Source organism: Heterocephalus glaber, unplaced genomic scaffold (genome assembly GCF_053883595.1).
Source record: "Heterocephalus glaber isolate CG9 unplaced genomic scaffold, H.glaber_assembly_v1.0 deba00000331, whole genome shotgun sequence".
Lineage (NCBI taxonomy): Eukaryota > Metazoa > Chordata > Mammalia > Rodentia > Bathyergidae > Heterocephalus > Heterocephalus glaber.
In genome coordinates, this window is record NW_028258142.1 from 4,018,820 (window position 1) to 4,039,740 (window position 20,921).

The window sequence follows — 20,921 nt, forward strand, 5'->3', positions numbered from 1 at the left end:
ACCATTTTCCATGTGGAGGGGTCGGGCCCTGGAGGAAGGGGTCCCACACCGGCTGCTGCCAGCATGGGGGCTCCAGCACCAGCAGGGGTGGGCCTTTAAACAGATCTCTCACCTTCTGCGAACATAGATTCTCATCAGCAGAAAAGCCTAACAGAGCCCAGCAGAAACAAATGCACAAGGGTATTTCCTGCTGCTCAGTTATTTCTCCTATCTCTTACCTTTGAAGACAAGGTTTTAGTTTTCTGAAAGATACCCAAATAGAGCAGGAGGCTAAATAATTTAAGTTGCTGTTTCAGGCCCAAGCAGCAATTGTGTGTGCAGGATTGTCAAAGATTCTTTTTTTTTTTTTTTTTTTAATATTGAGAATGTTGCTCCCAGAGAAAACAGTAATGTTTAGCAGTCCCCAAAACTAAATATATATTGACTCCACAAACACCGGGTGCATCTGCAAATCTGAAACTCTACAGTGTGTTGTTGCAAGGTTTTGGTGTAACTTGCTTCCTGTCTGTATACTTACCCAACAGGATATTTAAATGACAATGAAGAAACTAGGCAAAAAGTGGTGTTCCTGACACTGACAGGCATTTCTTCCTTTCCTAACCCCATCCCAGAAATAATTAGCAAGCACAGAGACACCCTGGTGACTGCCTCTAACACAGCAACAAGCAAAGAGACTAGTGTTCGTCCCAGGTTGCTCCATGCTTGCGAGGGACAGTTCATCTTCAAGGGTGAAAGCCCACTGCTTGGAGTGTCCTGAGGTCCAGTATGACCTCTGAATCAGTTTCCAGTCACAACAAGCAAACACCTGGAGGCACATGCAAGTGTACCTCTGATGTCCCCTGAAAATCCACCATCATACTTTAGATATTCAACTAGATTTTTATTCACTTCTTCTAATGCACAATTTATAGTTTCAAGCTTATAGAGTATAAAATGCCATTTCAAATGTACTACACACAAAACATACTTTAAAGAAAACCTTGTTTGTGTTTAATCAAAGTGGTCTCGACCTCAAGCAGTGATAGTTTTCTGGTGTGGAAATCCAAAATAAAAGCATCTTTATTACTTTATGCAGTCCTTCATAGTAAATCACTGATTGCACAGGATATATTATTTTATGACAGCTTTCATCTGGTTCTTAGTCCAAACCTTTGGTAAATAACCAAGTTTCACATATGAAACTGTAGGATTCAGTATTTTTCTGTTTCTCTCTTATTGGGAAAGATGTACTACAGCCTTCCTGTCTCCCTCGGTGTCTATGTAAATTAGGTCAGCACATGCACATACATTATGAGAATCAAAGCTAGGTGCCAAGGACCATATTCAATTTGACAGCCGAGAATACCTTTAAACAAAGAACTCAATTCTGGATGGAAGAATCCCAACTTTAAAAACATCAAGGGGTTTCAGATATCTCTACACATCACTAGAGAATTACAAATGTCTTAAATCTGTATTTATAGATTTAACAGATCTGTATTTCTATCACATTTTCACATTTTAACCTATGTAACACAACAGTTTTTTTAAAAAATAAAAGTGTTTTTCCAAGTATAAAATCAAATGCTTCTTATAGAAGATTTGAAAGACACACAATGATAAAAAGTGAAACATTAATTGTTCATCATACAAGAAGATCACAATTTATGAATTGCTATATATTTTTAAAATGATAGACACAGTATGTTTTGTTTTCATGATTACTCTCTTATTTGCCTATGAACATATGCAGATCCATTTTAAGTCTGAATCAAAGAATTCTTGTATGTGAGAATTTCTTTAATTCTAGTGTCCTATTTTTTTAGATGAATTACCTAAAGCAAGTGACTTGCCAAAAAGCACACAGCTAGTGGGGCGGGGGATTTAGCTCAGTGGTTTCGCCGCCTGCTGTGCAAGCACAAGGACCCGAGTTCAATCCCTGGTACAAAAAAAAAAAGAAAAAAAAAAAGCACACAGCTAGTAAATGACAAAGTCAGAACGAGAAACTATTCTTTTGTCTCTTTCCTCCTGAGTAGTACCTAAGAAGATTCATTATATTTCAGGCCATTGAATTGCCTATTTGTGTATATCTGAGAAAGGCAACTGTTAATAGACCAGTCATTATTTTTAAAATAACAACTTTATTAAGATATAACTCATATACCATACAACTCACTCATTTAAACTGTATAGTCCAGTGGCTTTTAGCATGTACACAGTTTTGTGTAACCACAACCTGTATCTAGTGCCAAAACATTTTCATCACCCCAAAAGAAATCCTGTTTCTGTTAGTGGTCATTTCCACCCCCCTATATTATTCCACCCCTTCATCTCCTGCCAAATTCAATGACCCCAGGCAACCACTAATCTACTTTCAATCTCTATAGATTGGCCTATTCTGGACATTTCAAATTAAAGGAATCATACAATATCTGTTCTTTTGTGTCTGACTTCTTTTACTTCACATATTGTTTTCAGAGCTTCACCTATATTGTAGCATGTGTTAATTCTTCATTCCTATTTATTACTGAATAGTGTTCCATTGCATACATGTAAACTTGCATGCAAGTTTCTTTATCAGTAGATGGACATTTTATAGTTTTCACTTCTGAGTTCATATGAAGAAGTTTTGCATGCACACATGCTTTCATTTTGGCTGGGAACATGCCTAGGAGTGGAACTGCTAGCTCATGTGGTGCCTCTGTAGTTTTTTTTTTTTCTTGGTACCGGGGATCAAACTCAGGACCTTGCAAGGCAGGTGGTGGAACCACTGAGCTAAATCCCCAGCCCTGGTACCTCTGTGTTTAAGGTTTTGAGGATCTGCCTGACTCCTTCCCAAAGCAGCTATACCATGTTCCGGCCCCACTAGTGGTGTAGGAGTTTCAACACATCCTTGCCAACATTTGTTATTTTTTTTGACTCTGCCATACTAGTGGGTATAAAGTGGTATCTCATTGTGGGTTTGTGTTTCCCTAATGGCTGAGGTGCTTACTGGCCATTTGCTTATCTTGTTTTTGTTTTTTTTTGGTACCAGAGATCGAACTCGGGACCTTGCACTTGCGAGGCAGGCGGTGGCACCACTGAGCTAAATCCCTGGTCCACTTTTGCTTCTTTTTTAATTTGGTTACTTGTGTTAAATCACTGAGTTGTGGGAGCTCTTTACATATACTGGCTACATTTGCATGGACTCCCTCCAAAATCAAGTGCTACCGACAAGACAGTTTTCAGAGATAGGGCCTTTAAGAGGTGACTAGGCTTTGGGGCCTCTTTTCTAGTTACCTCTGCTTCATCTATCTCTTTTCTTTTTTAAAATACAGTATATTTTTATTTCCAATTTTCTTTAGAAAATTTATTTCCGATTTTCTTAGAAGAAGAATTCCAGGCCTTGAGGCTGGTCAATCAAAATTGGTGACAGGAAACCATAGATCTCCCACTGTATATATCAAGGGATTTTCATTTTGGGGGCAGGAGATATCAGCTGGGATCTAACACGGAGAAATGTACCCAGGATAGTTCTGGGGCCAGAAAGGATACAGGGGTGATGGCTAAACAAGTCCCTGCCACCGCCACGCAGGCCAGCTGGGCTCCAGCATGCTTGTGCACAAGCCTTTCAATCAAGACCTGGCGCCTGCTCACACCAGGGGGCCTGGCTTACCCTCACAGCTCCTGCTCCCTGCAGCTGCTCTGCTTCCAGTACCTGGAGGAGAGACACATTGGTAGGTTGTAGGCTGTCTCAGTCTGCTTGTGCTAACAAAACACCACAGACTGAGTAATTTCTAGACAACAGACATCTATTTCTCTCAGTTCTGGGGGCAGGGGTGTGCAAGGTGAAGATACTGGCATTTAGTGTCTAGCATGGGATTTCTAGCTGAGTCCTCACATGGCAGAAGGGGAAGAATGCTGTGTCCTCACGTGGCAGAAGAGAACAGAGCAATCCGCTTCCTAATTCCACCCTTGAGACTCCATCTTTATCACTTAATCATCTCCTACAGCCCTCCCTGCCTCTTGATACCATCATATTGTCAATTATTTCAACATGCAAATTTTAGAAGACACAGACCACAGCATGGTCAAGTGGCTCCCCCAAGGAGGAGCAGAGAGTGTGGCATCCCAGAGGTCTTAGAAACACTTTTGGTGTCATCTTCATTCTCCAAAAATACCTTGTCATCTTCGCCTCTTCCCAAACCTTTGCTGCAGTTTTGAACACGCTCACACCTCCCCTCATCTCTGGACAACCAGCGCCAACAGGAAGACCTCTACCTTTGCCCCTGAACCTTCCTAAGTGTGAGCCTAAGAGAGGCCTATCTGGCTGCCAGCCTCTTTCTACATCATGGCAATCTGGCGGCCTCAGTTCTTCCTCTGATGCTGTCCTGTGACATCTTCTTGGTGAATATGATGGCAGCTCTATGGTCCACAGACCAGGCCCTCTCTGCAGCATTTGCCACGTATGGCCACATCTTCCTTCTCCCAACAGACTTCTCTCCTGGCCTCCAAAGAGCTCTTGTCTGCATTCCTTTGAGCCTCCTTAGACTCTCTAGAGGAATCTCTTTCCCTGCCTACCAGTGCAACACCTCAGGATTTCTATCTTGAGATTCAACAATTCTTTACCCCTTGATTCATTTCTCTGCCACCAAACCCCTCTCTTTCTTGAAGCCAGAGCCATCTTTCAAAACATATCTGATCTTGTCATTCTCCTGTTTAAAACTTTCCCAGCCCATCTTGTTTCGGTAGCCATTATGGCCTTTCATGATCTGACTTCAGCTCTGTCCCCACTGGATGCCGCTTTCTCCATCTGCAGTCTCCACCACTCACTGCAGTCAGGTTGGTAAGGGAGACTGCAAAGCAATCAGCCATTTCAAGACACATTTAGGTTGCTTTCAACAAAAAGAAACTGAAATCCCAGAATCAAGAGGTGAGAATGATAAGGGAAATTTGCTGAAGTCCAAGGAAGGCATCTGCTCTAAGCTCAGCAGGAGTGGCTTTCTGAGCACTTTCCTTCTCCCATGTTCTTCTTCTGCCTCAGGTCCTCTCAGCTGGCTTCTTACTCCTGCAGGTAAAATATATCTCCTGTCATTGTCATTATTAAACTACCACCACCCCCTCTCACCTAGAGGTGATTGCCTTCTAGGACAAGCCAGAGAATAGTCTTCACCTCAGATTCTTTCTATCCACAAAATGACCCCTTGCTAGAAGCCTTCTCTCCCATCCCATGCAATGCCCTCCTGTCCTATTACCAGAATTTGGACTTATCTAAGGCAAACACAGGAAAGAAAAGGAAGACCACCATCTTGACTTTCCTTTTGGGATCTGGGTTTCCATAAACAGGCTGGACACTACACAGGATGAACTTAGGGAGTTTTGTATATTTGATGGCACAATGAAAAGGGCAGGGTCAGAGTGATATGGGAACCTGTGCATGGGTTTCTAGTACAAATGAGAAACAATGAAGTCTCCACGCATGGTGTGATGTCTCTGTGAGTGCCTTGTAGCCAAGATAGTAATCTCACTGATGGAGACTAAGACCGGCATGATGCCTCAAGGAAAATATGAATTCAATAAACTTCCAAGCTTGCTCTCTGCTCATCAAGTGTGTTTAATATTATCATTTTGGCAATGTCGAGTGCTATGACTAAATCTAAACTAACATTTTAGAGGCTATATGACCTGCAGTTTTATTGACATTATGAACAGTGTTCTCTTAGCCTCCTAAAGACATCAATCATTATTTGAAAGATGTTGAAGTTATAATCATGCATACCATTGACATTGGTAAATAGAGTTGAGTCTGTCTAGAAATTGTCACAAATTAGCAATTTGTCAGTGCTAGAGTTTGTGAGAAAATTTTGGCTTGAGACTCATCATTAAAATTTCTCAAAGTTGGGGCGGGGATTTAGCTCAGTGGTTCCAGCGCCTGCCTTGTAAGCGCAAGGTCCCAAGTTCGATCCCCGGTACCAAAAAAAAAAAAAAAAAATTTCTCAAAGTCCATTTGATCAGGGAATTTAGAAAGTATGCAGAATAGAATATTTGTTCAAGACATTGTTTTGCGATAGCTTCATAACCTAGCAGTGTGAAATTCACATAACTTTTTCTTTCTCCCAGTATGTAGATGGGACAAATGGACTTTAAGAACTATACTGAGACCTATAATTCTTCAAAGCTTATACAAAATCAAAACAATTCTCCCTTAAATTGACAACTATGCCATGGGTGTCAACTTTTAAATGGACCAGAGGTGGTGTGGGGACACACGAACTTCTGTACAACCTCCACCACTCCTGCCACTAATGAGACATTTCAAAATTCATGTACTCATCTCATTGTCTTTTTTGCTTGTAAATCACCTATAATTTAGTGTCCTTGCCTTTCATGTCTATGGAATTATCTACACATCATCTTTGAGTTAGAAAAATTAGTATATCTGTATACAATGGAAATAAATGTGGGGATTACAACTCGAACTCTACCCTAATGTAGATATCCATTACATTTTTTTTTTTTTTTTTTGGTACTGGGGTACTGGGGATCGAACTTGGGTCCTCGTGCTTGCGCAGCAGGCGGTGAAACCACTGAGCTAAATCCCCGGTCCCTATCCATTACATTTTGAAGGGTAATTTTTATTTTTTGCAGTGGCTGGGACCACTGAGCTATTCAGCCCCTAAAATAATTTTTGATGGAATATTTTAAAGCTTCTCCGTCAGAATGTGACTTTTACCTGATTTCTATATTTTTCCTCAGTGCCTTACATAAACAAACTTTTTATACTCTGTTAGTCACCTTTCAGTCACTAATAAGTGTTTGAAATAATAAGCTTCAAAAGAGAAAAGGTTTACTTTGGCTCAGTTTTGGATGTTTCTCTTTGAGGTCAGTTGACCCTGTTGCTTTTGGGCATGTGGCAAGACAGCATATCATGGTGTGAGTGTGTGGTAGAACAAGCTGCTTACCTGAGGCAACCAGGAAGTGAGAAAGAAAGAGGAAGAGACCAGGATCCCACAATCCCCTTCAAAGGCACACCCCAAGGACTTAACTTCCTCTCACCAGGCTCCAACTCCTAAAGGGTCCAGTACCTCCCAGTAGCACCTTAGAGATTAAGCCTTTAACCCATGGCATTTGGCAAGCATTCCAGTTCCAAACTATAGCACTATCCCCCCACACACATGCATGGTGTTTGCTTCACTCTTTGCTTACTTTATCTAGAGTAGAGTGGCCCTGAAATCAATAGGCTATTTCTACCATTAATTTCATTGTAATTTTTTGGACAGGAAGGAAGGATACAGTAACATTGCACAATAAAGTATAATGGAGGGAGAAATTATTATTAAATGAAAATTATATTATTATAGGTACTTATTAGAGCAGAGTTTAGTTTTTAAAATTCTTTGTGTTTTAGGTAATTGAAAAAAGTTTCATCAAAAATTTTAAAATAGGTATAGAGGGACCATATTATTGTATTTTAAAAACAAGGTGAAATTTTCTGGCATTGAAAAAGGTGAGTAGTTTAAAAGTGACCTATATAATACTTCACAAACATGGCTTTTGTATGAGATGTTTTTGTATGGTTTGAAAGATATGTTTTCCACAATCGGAAATTTTAGTACAATCATATTATAAAATAAAGCTTCCTAGGACTGAGGGCTTAGCTCAATGATCCAACACTTGCCTAACAAGGCCCTGGGTTCAATCCATGGCACTGCAAATAAAATGAACTAAAATAAAAATAAAAACAATAAATTAAATAAGACCGCCTAAAAACACAATATTTAAAATTAAAGTTTATTATCAGTTTGCCTAAAAGTTACCTCTTTGCTCCATTTAGGTGAAGTCCCAGTGTAAACAACTGGATAAGCTTGGTTGCAATTAAAAAGAAAAAATGTGGGGAGGGGTTGGAAAGCACAATAGTGTTTTCCCACCCTGTAAGTGTGGGGCAATTTATCTTCCAGAAAAAAGGGACAAACAGAAAATCACTTGAGTTTCAGGATCCCTTTTCACTTTTACCAACACCCGAATTTTCAGAGGTATTATAACTCAGAGCTGCAAACTAGAGGGCAAAGACAAGCAGGCCCTGCCCTCCTCCTGGTGCTCACTTTGACAGGGCCTTCCCAGCACCACAGGGAGACCGGGTGAGTGGCAGCCTCCCCTCTTTGGGGTCTCTTGCCTTTGTCAATTTGTCAGTCCATCCATGAACTTTGTTTGAACAGAGTTTGGTACTTAATGGGTGATTGTATTGTATTGTAACTCACAGTGTAACACATCTTTTCTGTATTTATTTTAAATAAAGGCTTTCTAGTCGCCAAAGGGCTTAAGCTGTAGGAAATAAAGAAGTAAAAGTACTTGTGCAGATCCTGCACAGGCAACAGGTTACTAAAATGCCTTGAAGTCTACACCCCAGAAGTTTCTGTAAACCCAGGAGCCTGTCAGAGGCCTCCCTTGTCACAGAGGAATGGCCTGGTTACCTTGGAATCTAGCAGGGAAAAGCAAAGTATTGACGAGTTCTGGACTCAAGACACTCCAGGTTGGTGTCTGCCTGTGGAAACCAGAACTCAGTCCACGGGATCCTGACATTCCAACTGCAACATGGGTTCAGGACTCCTGGAGGCAGGGACATGCTTCATTATAATGGAGACATCTCCCTTGTGTCTTGGTGGAAACAGTTGTGTTTGAGGGCATGAACCTGAGATGCTGCTAGACCAATGACATTCTATGAAGACAGAATTGAAAACTCCATGGGGGAAAAAGAATGATTCTAGAAGTGATGGTCATTTCAAGAGTATTAACACAACTTGGGATAACACTCTTATGCCTTCAGGTATTTTCAAACAACATCTTCAGTTAGGATGTAATTTTATAACACTGATTACCTCAGTGACTATATGGGGTGGGAGGGGATCTGTGTTCTAAGAATTTACATTTGAAAATATGAAAACAATTTAAGTTTTCACTTTTTTTTTCTTGTTCATAATAACTCTGAGGATCTATCTGTGCTGTAAGAATTTACATTTGTCCATAATGATAAGCCATGAAAATAGCTTAAGTGACTTTTCATATTTTTGTTTTTCTTGTTTGTAATAATTCTAAGTGTGATTCCCACTTTTGAGATAAAGTAATTAGTATAAGTTCTTGCTGAATTGTAGGTTGTTTTTTCTCTAAAGTATAATGAGGAATAGTCAGATTTTTTCCCCCATTTTGATATTGTTAGGAATATAGTTCATTACATTCTCATTGCGTACATAGCACAAATCTTATAAAGAACAATATTTTCCATTAGCCACGGCAATTAGACAAGAGAAAGAAATAAAAGGAATAAAGATAGGTAATGAAGAAGTCAAACTGTCATTATTTGCAGATGACATGATACTCTATATAGGAGACCCCAAGAACTCCACCAAAAGTCTTCTAGACTTAATAACCAAATTCAGTCAAGTAGCTGGTTACAAGGTCAACACACAAAAATCAATAGCTTTCCTCTACACCAATGACAGACTCACTGAGAGAGAAATAGGGCAAATAATTCCTTTCACAATAGCATCCAAAAAACTGAAATACCTAGGGATCAACCTAACAAAAGAAATCAAAGACCTCTTCTCTGAAAACTATGGCACTCTGAAAAGAGAGATTGAAGATGATATCAGAAAATGGACAGACATCCCCTGCTCCTGGGTAGGAAGGATTAATAGAGCGAAAATGGCCATACTTCCAAAACTGCTATATAGATTTAATGCAATTCCAATTGAGATCCCAGCAGCATACTTCATGGACCTTGAGAAAACAATCCAAAAATTCATTTGGAACAAGAAGAGACCCAGAATAGCAAAAGCAATTCTAAGTAACAGAGAAATGGCAGGGGGTATCACAATCCCCAACCTGCAACTATACTACAAAGCTACCATGATAAAAACAGCATGGTACTGGCAAAGAAACAGACTTGAGGACCAGTGGAACAGATTAGAAGATGCAGAAACAACGCCAGACACACTCAGCCATCTCACCTTTGACAAAAGAGCCAAACACCCTCACTGGAGGAAAGATAGCCTCTTTAATAAATGGTGCTGGAAAAATTGGGCTTCAACTTGCCAAAGATTAAAGCTAGACCTATATCTCTCACCATGCACTAAACTAAAATCAAAATCGATTAAAGATCTAAATATTAAAATAGAAACTCTGAACCAGTTGGAACAGAGGTTAGGTAGAACCCTTGAAGACATCGGTGTAGGAAAAGATTTTATGAACAAAACCTCAGTTGCCTGTGAACTAGCACAAACAATCAACAAATGGGATCTCTTGTTATTAAAAGGCTTCTGCACAGCAAGAGAAACCACCATCAGTGTGAAGAGACAACCCACAATGTGGGAAAAAATCTTCACCTGCTCTTCCTCAGACAAAGGTCTACTATCTCGAATCTATAAAGAACTTCAAAAGATCAGACCTCCCAAATTTAAAGACCCAATCCAAAAATGGGCATCTGAAATGAACAGACATTTCTCAGACAAAGAAGTAGAAATAGCAAATAAATACATGAAAAAATGTTCAACATCACTGGTCATTCGAGAGATGCAAATGAAAACAATGCTGAGATTCCACTTCACTCCAGAAAGAATGGCTGCTATCATGAAATCAACCAATAACCAATGCTGGCAGGGTTGTGGGGAAAGAGGAACCTTGCTCCACTGCTGGTGGGAGTGTAGACTGGTCCAAGCACTGTGGAAATCAGTATGGAGATACCTCAAAAAACTAGGACTGGAAATCCCATTTGACCCCGCTATTCCCCTGCTGGGGATCTTCCCCAAAGAATTAAAAGAATCATATCACAGTGATATATGTGCACCCATGTTCATAGCAGCACAGTTTGTAATAGCTAAAACTTGGAAACAGCCCAAATGCCCATCAACTGGAGACTGGATGAAGAAAATGTGTTTTTTTTATAAAATGGAGTACTACTCAGGCATCAAAAGTGCAAAATTAGAGACATTTATAGCTAAGTGGATGCACATTGAGGCGATACTCTTAAGTGAAATAAATAGGACACACATGTGTAAATACTGAATAGTTTCTCTGGTGTGAGAAACTGAAAGTGTAAATAAGGACTAAATGTATAATAGGTAATGTGAAATAGGAAGAAAAGGGGCAAAGGGGAAGGAAGTGGAGGGCTAGGGGAAAGGATAGAAGGGAATGGGATTAATATGAGAATATGGAAAAATAGGAACAAAATCTTTGTAAATAGGGAGGACTGGAGGGGTTGAAGGGAGGGCTGGGCAAGGGTGAAAAATAAGAACCAAGAGAGACTATGTAAAGGTGCAAATTTCCAATGATGAATGTCATTATATTGTATACCTGAAATGTACCAATGATTAGAATGAATAATCGATAATGCCAAATAGGAAGAAAAGGTCCAAAGGGGTAGGGGTAGTGGAAGGGGCAGGGGAAAGGAAAGAAGGGAAAGGAAAAAATGATGAGAAATGGAAAAAATGGAAATAAAGTCTTTGTAAATAGGGAAGGGTGGAGGGCATGAAGGGAGGGCTAGGAATGGGGAAAAAATAAGAACCAAGATGCATTATATAAAGATACCATTCCCAATGAGAAATGTAATTGTGTTGTATACCTACAATGTACCAATAAAAGAATTTAATACAAAAAAAAAAAAAAGAACAGTGTTTTCCTCTTTGCCTTGGATTCTAGAAAGCCCAGAGAAAAATTCTACTACATGTAATAATCCATAGGATGACTAAACACATATCCATGGATGCTTGTGCTAAGTTGGATGAGCTAAAATTGATCCTAATTCATTAATTTCCTTCCCTCATTTTTCTTGACCTAATTCCTCTCATGCTTTGCTACCCATTTGTATTTTATCTATTTTAAAAAGCTAGTTCAAATCATCTGAGAAACTAAATGAAAAAAGATTTCCATAGAGATTCTACCAGTCACTAAGTATTCCTGCACAAATATGTAACTTGCATCAGGTGTATAAAAGGCCAGCAATACTTGGTGGTAAGTAATATAAGCCAATATGGTGACACAATGAGAACCAAATGACATTAGGTAACTTAAACATTTGGGCACATTACCAATTAACAGAGCAAGAACTGCACAGGGTAATCCTGACGAGTTTTAAAAATGATTGTGAGAAAAATACATGTCTGGTTTTGTTCACCTATCAAATTATCTTTACAACAGCAGGCTGTAGTGCTCTGGCTGGTATGAAGGGTTAATGCTGTGGTCCAGCCACTGTTCTAATTTTTGTGAGCCTCTCCTTTAGCATCTGTCAAAGGGGATAATGGATTTCTCATGGATTACTGTGACATGGTAAATTACCTGAAATGCAAACTCTTATGAGGACTTTTTACACAATAAGTATGTTATAAATTCGGTTTTTAATATTTGCACTTGATCTTGTGCCTGGCTTAAAATAGTAAACATGGAAAAAGAGACAAGTGCATAGTTGTGAAAAAATTAAGATTTAAAAACTGTTAAGCTTTTGTTATGATATTCTTTAAATGATGACTGCTCATGTGAAATATTTTGTTTTTAATGTCTAAAATAATGCTTTAATAATCTCCTATTAATTCCCCACGGGTCCCACTTGCTCCATAATGCTGCCATGAAAACCAAAGCAACAAAATTATGAGAATATGTGAAATTAGTGATTTAATGAGAGAGCAAATCATTTATCTCTTTACAAAAATTCCATTTTGTTCCCAAAAGTTTAATTTAATGCCTTTGATTTAATGTCTGTTTGGGGTACACAGAAGCATCTCCATCCATTCTAAAATGGAATGCCTCTGCATAGCCCCAGAGGCCTCTGCCTATATCAATCTCCAGAAAGACAAATTCTCTAACCATAGGTTCTTCCTTGGGGTCATGAAGCCTGGCTACATTAATTAACCAACTGGAAGGAGTTGGGGCTCCATGTCAGATTTTTCCTTAAGCTTATAAGGTGGGCAAAGACAATAAAAACAGCTAGACAAGGAAATAAATCATTTTAAGTAACAAGAAAAATTCTTGAGGGCTGTTTTGGGCAAAATTACAGTCACTCCATTAATAAGATTTTTTAGTGCCCAAATTCTTGCCTCCGTTTATTGTGTGTGTATGTGCGTGTGTGTGTGTGTGTGTGTGTGTGTGTGAGTTTTCCAGTGCTGCTGACTGAACTCAGGGCCTTTCTATGCCAGGCAAGTGCTCTACCACCAAGCGACATCTCTATCCCACCTCTGTTTTTTTCAAAGGAGGGAAAATGATATCCAGCTGCATGCCACAACACGAATGCATCTTAAGGACATTATGCTCAGTGAAATTATGCTGTGTCAGATGCAAATGAGGTCCTTGAATAGTCATAAATAATCCATAAATACCAAAAGAGTGGTGAATGCCTGGGCTAGGGGATGAGAGGGAGAATAGGGAGGTGTTTAATGGGTGCAGATTTCTGTTTGGAATGATGCAAAAGTCCTGGCCAGGGATAGTGAAGATAGTTACACAATTTTGTGGCTGTAACTACTGCTGCTAAACTTCACAGTTAAAAATGGGTGAAGTGGTTAATTCTGTTCTATATATTAAAAGTCTCCCCCACTGTAGCTAGCTTTTCCATCAACAAAATATCTTGACTCCTTAATTATAACAACTCATCCATATCCTGATCATTTTTTCTTATTGTTCTAACTCCACTGAACCTCCTGAATGCCATCTCTGCTTTTCTTTAAACTGCTGCCTATGTGTCAAGTGAGATCTCAGGAAGAAAGGTCTGTATTTCTTCCTTACTTGGTTTCATTACAAGTGTCCCTAGCCTACCCATAGTGAAAGAGATATTGCTGGTTCCCTTATTTTATTTTCAGTTCTGTTAGAAAAGTTTGCCTAAATGTACACATGTAATCAGTTATGCATGGTGAGACATAATGAGATTTGGGTGCTGAGAAAGTCAATGGTTTTGCTGTTGCAAGAATGTATCATGTTAATAGGTCACAACCTGTCTGTTGAGTAATTAACATACTGTAGGATTATGAGAAAAAGTAATAAGGAAAACTGGTCCCTCTTTTCCTGAACATGGGAAATCTTTCAAAAGAGGAATCCTTATTGAATTTGTCTTTCCTTAAATTAATTCTGCTCTGTGGCCTAGTTCCTTTTATTCTTCAAACTATTATGAACCACATCTGCGGAATTCTGTATCGGCTATTCTGAAACCAGCTGTTGCTGAGAGTCTTTTACTTAACTTGAAATTAAGAACAGATTTGAGGGTCGTTTACCTGCTGTGAAGTCCTGATGTAGTTACCAAAAACTGCAAATGGTGAGAAAATGTGATTGTCATTGCTTGAACTGCTGGTATATTTTCTACAGTACTTTGGCCACAGATGGGACTCTACGGTAACTCTAGGATCTACCATTGTTATTTGTTAATGCAATCTTTGTTGCTGCTCAAAATATATGCACAATAAAAACGAGCAAAAGAACATCTGTGTTACAATAAGAATGGTGTATGGGTCAGTGTGGAAGTCCCCCCGTCATCGGAAAAAATAAGAACAGATTGTTAAAAATGTTGATTTCATGAGAAAATTCTCAAGATTTTTGCCATGGGGAAAAATGAGTAAGGCGTTCTCTATCATACCAAATGGGTACATTTTGCCCAGAATCTTCAGGTATCTTCAGACTTGGATATGGCAGAAAGATGAACAAATTTTAACAAGGGTTTGAAAGAACATGAAGTCTCAGCTATTACTGAGCAATGTAAATCACAGCCAGTTTGACCTTAAATTATCCTGTGCATAAATAATTACACAAGAGAAGACTTCTTGGTAAGAAGCTTTCCTTGTACAAACATGGGAGAATATGGATGTAGGTCTCATTAGAGATGACTCTGTGTGTGTGTATGTAAGAAATGTATATTATCTATTTTATTACCAGGGTATTCTTCATCTCCAATAGAATGAAAATTTAAGAAACAGAACTGAGACAGTTTTTTGAGACCAGGATTAAAAATATTCCAAATTCAAGCAGGCTGAAACCACTTCATAGAGGACTCTCTATAAAATATAATCACAACTTTGCTGCTATTCTCTAATGGGATTACCATGTGTTAAATTCTGAATCAACTCACCCAAGCACATGTGCTATTCTTCTCTTCCTCCATATTCTCGTTTTTTCTTCCTCCATATTGTCAATACAAACCATTCTCAGAGTTTGAAACCCCAGGAGAAGAAAAGATCTCAAGAAAGAACGGCAGGTTAGTGTTTGGGGTACTATTTTTGAAATACCAGTTATTAAATAGCCCATTTCAACATGTAACATTACCCACTACAATATAAAACACACACATACTTTATCAGAGTTATCATAATCCTCTCTGAAATTTTAAAATATGAGTTCAGAGAGCAAAAGATTGCCCCTTGACTTAGTATATAATGTCAGTCTCCTTCCTTAGATATAATTTGTAAAATCCTAATAAATTCACACAGAGATAGAATTAACATAAAATATTTACTAATAAGTAATGCACTGAACTATCTAATCATCACACTTAAATTTGTGAGTATGGATATTTAATACATATATTTTAGTTTGTCTTGGATTTCACGCTATGGGATAGTGTTTCAATTTGCACTTTCAGACAGACAAAATCTTCTGGGTTTTTTTTGTTTGTTTGTTTGCTTTTTACTCTTAGCTATTTACTGGAATCCCTAAGAACCTTTCTTACCAAACACCCCCAATCACAGAACACTATCATCAAATTGCTGGAAGGAGCAGATTTCCAAATGCTGAAGAAAATAATTCATTAGACAATAGCAAGGGAAAATAAATGTTCCCTTTCCCATCTATTTCATCAGAATAATTGTCTGTATGAAGTTGTAAATATCCAAAGATCAACCATTAGTACTGCTGATTTTGCTCTGTTTACGAACTGTAATTTACCCAAATATTTCAAAATACAGACACACTTCCAGGGAATCCCAAGGGCTTATATAATGTGTAGAAACAGTGTACTAAATCTTTAATGGCTATCTTAGTTGTTTGAAGGTATAAAACAATTGAAATTTTGGCAAAGCTGAATATGGTTATAGGAGTAGTATGTAAAAGAAAAAGAAGTAGCATTTAAACTCTTATTAAATACTTAATTTTCATACTTTTTTTGTGTGTAGAACAAGCTAATAATGGTGTGTTGACAAACAAAGACCAGTGACTTTGTCTACAATCAATATAAATACATCTCAACTTGGCGATAAAATGATGCGGGCCCTCCAGCTACTATTTCTTGGGTTTGTCACACTGGCACCAGAATTTGACTTTTGTACATCTATCAAATTTCATTCTCAGATTTTGTGTGCATTGTAGAGAAATGTGAAAGAAAGGAAATCGTTTAAAAGCACAATATTATTGTAGACAGATGAAGCTCTGAGTGAAATCACATGTGGGTGATTTAAGAGAGGACCCTAAGCAAGCTTGAAAAAGGAGGTAAATCATGAAAAATTTTACAATTTTATTTGGAGGAGTCTGGAAGTTTTCCTCACTGTTCGCTGATGTAACTTGTCAATTTTCAACACATGGAAATTATTAGTGCAACACTAGCCTGAAATTAGAACCAAGAATGCAGATGAATAATATTTACTCCACCATCTCAGATGTTTCAAAACAGTATCAAATAATTGATTAAAAGTTGTACTATACAATTTACAACTTTTAATCTACGTTGGCGATTACATACACATATATGCGATGTCTCAGAATGCTATTTATGTAAGTAGCTGAATTGGGTGATACTTTTTTGGTGTATTCTCATTGTGTATTGTAAGGAATTGTGGGCATTTCAATACTTTTCTGTGAATCACACTTAGGCATTCAGGCTGAAATCAGCAACAATTGTCCATGACCTTTAACATGCTTGCTTTCCAAATTAGTGCAGATCATTAATCACACAGAGCTTACATTTTATGATTCGCGGATCCTTCCTCGCAGCCTTCCTCCCTTTCTGTCCCCCTCCTCCGCTGAAACACACGCATGCACACGAAAACATCACGCACACGCATAATGGCCCCGCGCCTGATTTCCAGCTCTGCCAGGGCACAAGCACCGCCCTTTGCAGCTTGTCGGTGCAGAAGGAGTTTCAGTTATAAATGCCACTAGATAGGGAGGGCCACGGGCTGCACGAGGAGAGTGCTGGGCACAGAGCAATGCCCCTGCAAAAGGTAACCGCCCGCCCGGACTGCGGCGCCCGCCGATTGTTCAGCAGAGCCACGTTGGGCGCCTTGGCCAGAATCCATCTCCACTGCGGAGTTATCACGCGGAAAAGCAGAACAATATGGCTAAGAGCCTGGTGGGAGCAGATAGTATTGCCCCTCCGCAGGCCACAGCGCCCCTGGCCTACGTCACCCCGGATCGCGGGGCGCGCTCCATGGCCCTTCCCCCTCCCCTTCTGATCTAACTCCCTTCCCCCTCCCTGCCAAGTACCAGGAAAGCTTCTGGAGTCAAATTAAAATTTCTATTCCCATACTCAATTTATTGCAACTAACTGCGACCTGCGGAGAGTAGCTGAGGTGACGAAATGAAGTTTTAAGAACAAGCAAAATGAGTTAAACTTTCAAGGATACAAGTAAACACTACCGTTGACAATCGAGTTCAAACTCCACTTTGTAGAGTAGTTCAGTCTTTTCTCTGTTCTGTGTTCAGGACTAGGGTATTGGGACTCTCCATCCTAACTCCCCAAAACATTCCTAGGAAGTTCAGTGAACACGCACGCCTCAGGGACTACCAGGAGGGTCTCCGCGTTTAGATCCGCTCTCGAGGCTCCGTGCCCAGGTGCCTGAGCCGGCTGGACCTACATCCTGAGCACGTCTGCACGTATGGATGGATGCGTGCGTGTTTGTGTGTGTGCGCGCGTAAACAGCCTCCAGGAACTGGAGCTGTAGCAGCCTGAGACCTTGGGAAGAAGGGGCGACCACTAGCCGCCCGAGTCGTGATTCAGTGCTATTAGGGGAAGGATTATCCGAGTCTGAGTCATCACGAGCCTCCAGACTTTCTCTGCAGTGTGGCAGAACTTTGCGCTGATGAGACAATAGTGAAGCGTGTGCGTTTCCTACAGGGCAGACCATTCCGGGGCTGGGGGAAGCCTGGGGCCTGCGCTGGCTCGCCAGAGCCCGGCCCCCACCTCGCGCCGTGCTGTCCGGGGATCCGGGCTGAGTCCCGGGCCCCCAACGGGCGGGCGCGTCTAGGGCGCGCGCGGGCTGCGTGGGGAGTGGGCCGGGCGCGTGGCGGGCCCCGCGCGCCCTCGCGCGTCCCCCGCGCCCGGGCGCAGCTGGCGCGGTCGGTCTAGTGCAGCGCTCGGCTCCGCGCCGCGGGCGCTCGGCTTCACCTTCACATGCGCGGGGCGTGCGCGTCCTCCTCCCCCGGTCCGCCGCCTCCCCGCCAAGGTAGGGGCCGCGGGGCTGGGATGCTGCGGAGCCCACGGGCGGGTGGGGGCGAGAGGGTCGTGGGCCTCCACATGCCCGGGATCCTGATGTGAGCCATGGGGCGGGGGCGCACCGGAGAGGGGCTCCCTGGGTGCGGGGAGGGCGACTTGGCTTTCCCTGTTGGTAGTTGCCCTGCACTGCAATTCCAGGAGAGGGGAAGATGCAACTTCGGGCGGCGGGGCGAGCGCCCAGGAGGTGGCTTTTTACCGCAGTGGAGGGGCGGGGTGGGGGCCGGGGTGGGAGCGCGGAAGAGGCTCTGGCTTTGTACACTTCGTCAAAGGCGACGCGGGAGGAGGGGAGCTCGGATGCGCTTTCCATCCATTAGGAGACAAAGAGCAAATTGCCTTACTTTAAAGTAAAACGCTCCGGCTAATGAAGGTGGGTGATGGGCTGCGGGTCCCGAGGAGCCGCTTCAATTATTAAGGGTTTGGCGGATGGAATCGATGCCTGTGGGCACCGAGCGCTGCTGCTTAGGGGACGAGTTTTCGTGTGTATGGGGGGCTGGTGGTCTTTGCTGCCCCCTCCCAGGGTGACTGCCCATCGGCCGGGAGCTTTAGAGTGACCCTAACATTGAAGAAGTGAGAGTTTTGGGAAGGGAAGTTCAGGCGGGGTGGGGGCGGGGGCTGGGGCGAGGTTCTCTAAGTGACTCCGAGTGGGGTGGGGGTCTGGGCGGCAGGGATTCCAGCGAGATGCGTCCAGTCTTGCTGGGGTCAGAGCAGGGTTGGGGTGGGGGAGGTATTGATGGCGATACGCGTATATGTTTATACATTACACACACACGGGTGTATAAAAGAGAAGAATGCAGTGGGGTGTGTGCTGGCGGGGGTGGGGGTTGGAAAGGCGCCTCCTGCCATTTCTAGGGAGAACTAACAAACTGAACAGTTGCGATCAATATTTAGATTAAGCCACCTTGTCAAGTTTTAAAGAAACTTTGTATGAATAAGTTTAAAAGCCAGCCAAGTAGGGTATTTAAACCAGAGGTTTATGGAAGAAGGTTGGAGGGTGGTGATGAACAGGCATTTTGAGCCAGGAACCCAGTGGATCCCTGCAACTAGAGACCCAAAAGAATCGGCTTTTTACCCGAAAAGTGTGGGTCTTTAAGTCAGCCTCAATTATTACCAAAGTTAATAAGGGTTCCGCAGCCGACCAGGCTCAGCCCGGGAGATCTGGGGCTGTTTGTATCTTACTCATTCCGCCGGCTTACTGATAAAGAGTCACTTGGTCTCCGGGTGTGCAGACATCAACTTGCTCAGCCCTCTTTTTAAATATATTCATTCTGTGCCTTATTTAATCCAGATGCACAAAAAGCCATTTGCTGCCTCATTGTTGGTTTACATTTTTTGAAAAGGCGACTGGTGTAACCTGTGGAATTTGAAATGCAAATAAAAGCCTGTGGGAGTTGAGGCAGAACAAATCAGCATTTATAAAGTGAAAAAGATTTAATGTCTTTGAAATCATTGCAGGGGAAGAAAACTGGAGGGGGAGTGTGATTTTTTTTCATGGAATTGTGACGTCAGGTCTTTTTGGAAAAGATGTTATTTTTAAGGTCTGAAACCCTGGTATGTAAAGTGCTTACAGGAAAAACAGATTACAAGATTAACATCTGTTAACATGGTCCTTTATCTCCAGCCAAAAATAGGTCAGTTCTTTCTTAAGGAAGCATGATTGTTAGCGCATGCTTAAATAATAAAATGAAAATGAGTTCAAAAATTAGGGAAGAGGGTTTGTTATGATCTGACCTGTGATAAACATTTTCTGATTTCAAAATCAGTGTAAGGTCAAAGTCTCTTTCGAGTGTTGAGAACAACTCTACCCTGAGTCCACCCCTCCCGGTTGACCCCCCTCCTCCCTACTCGGGAGCTCCCTCACCAGACTGCTAATTTCCCTTTTCGTCCATTGTGGAAGTACAAGATATATTTCAATAGGTATCGCCTGACGCCCCCCAACCCCGCCCCGTTAAGAAAGCAAACTCTTTCCGCGTAGATGGCTAACTTTCAGAGCTCTGCCGTTGTTTTATAATTATACGAAACGGCACAGAGGATAGAGAAAAAAGAAACTGCTTTTCAAAGTCTCCCTGCCCCTTGGGTGTGAGTGACGGCTCTGCTGGCCAATCTGCAGCGGCTTTCTCCATCCCGGAGGTAATTTTGGGTGTGTGTGTGTGAACGCGCGCGCGTGCGTGTGCATGCGCCCGTGTGTCTACACACAAGTCTGACCAGCCAGCCCGGCGTATCCGCAGGGTCCTGCATTTGCACAGATGTGTGATGTAAACGTGGACACGTTTTATCCAGTCTGTCCTGCTAGATGCTCACGCAGCAATTTAGGTGGAGACCCTGCCCCCTCCGAGTGTCCTCTAGTGAAAAATGGGCATCAGAGGCTTTTTCAGATTCAAGTCGAAACCTGCAGAAAGGGAAGAAAAGAGGAGCGACGTGATTATGCTTCTGAGCAATTGAAGAATCGAAATGTGCAGCTTCCTGCGCCTCAGTCCTACCCGGCAGGCGCGCCCCGGCGCCGGGAGTAAAACGTATA

At 41.6% G+C, this 20,921-nt stretch overlaps 1 long non-coding RNA gene across 1 annotated transcript; it reads right to left on the minus strand.

Annotated features, from left to right (window-relative positions):
• Positions 1 to 1,689: 1,689 nt before the first annotated feature.
• On the minus strand, positions 1,690 to 18,164 carry LOC147830010 (uncharacterized). The gene is made up of 3 exons (XR_015443080.1): positions 16,876 to 18,164; positions 15,053 to 15,160; positions 1,690 to 5,026 (listed from the first exon to the last, which is right to left on the minus strand). It is a non-coding gene; the product is annotated as an uncharacterized LOC147830010 (long non-coding RNA).
• Positions 18,165 to 20,921: the final 2,757 nt, after the last annotated feature.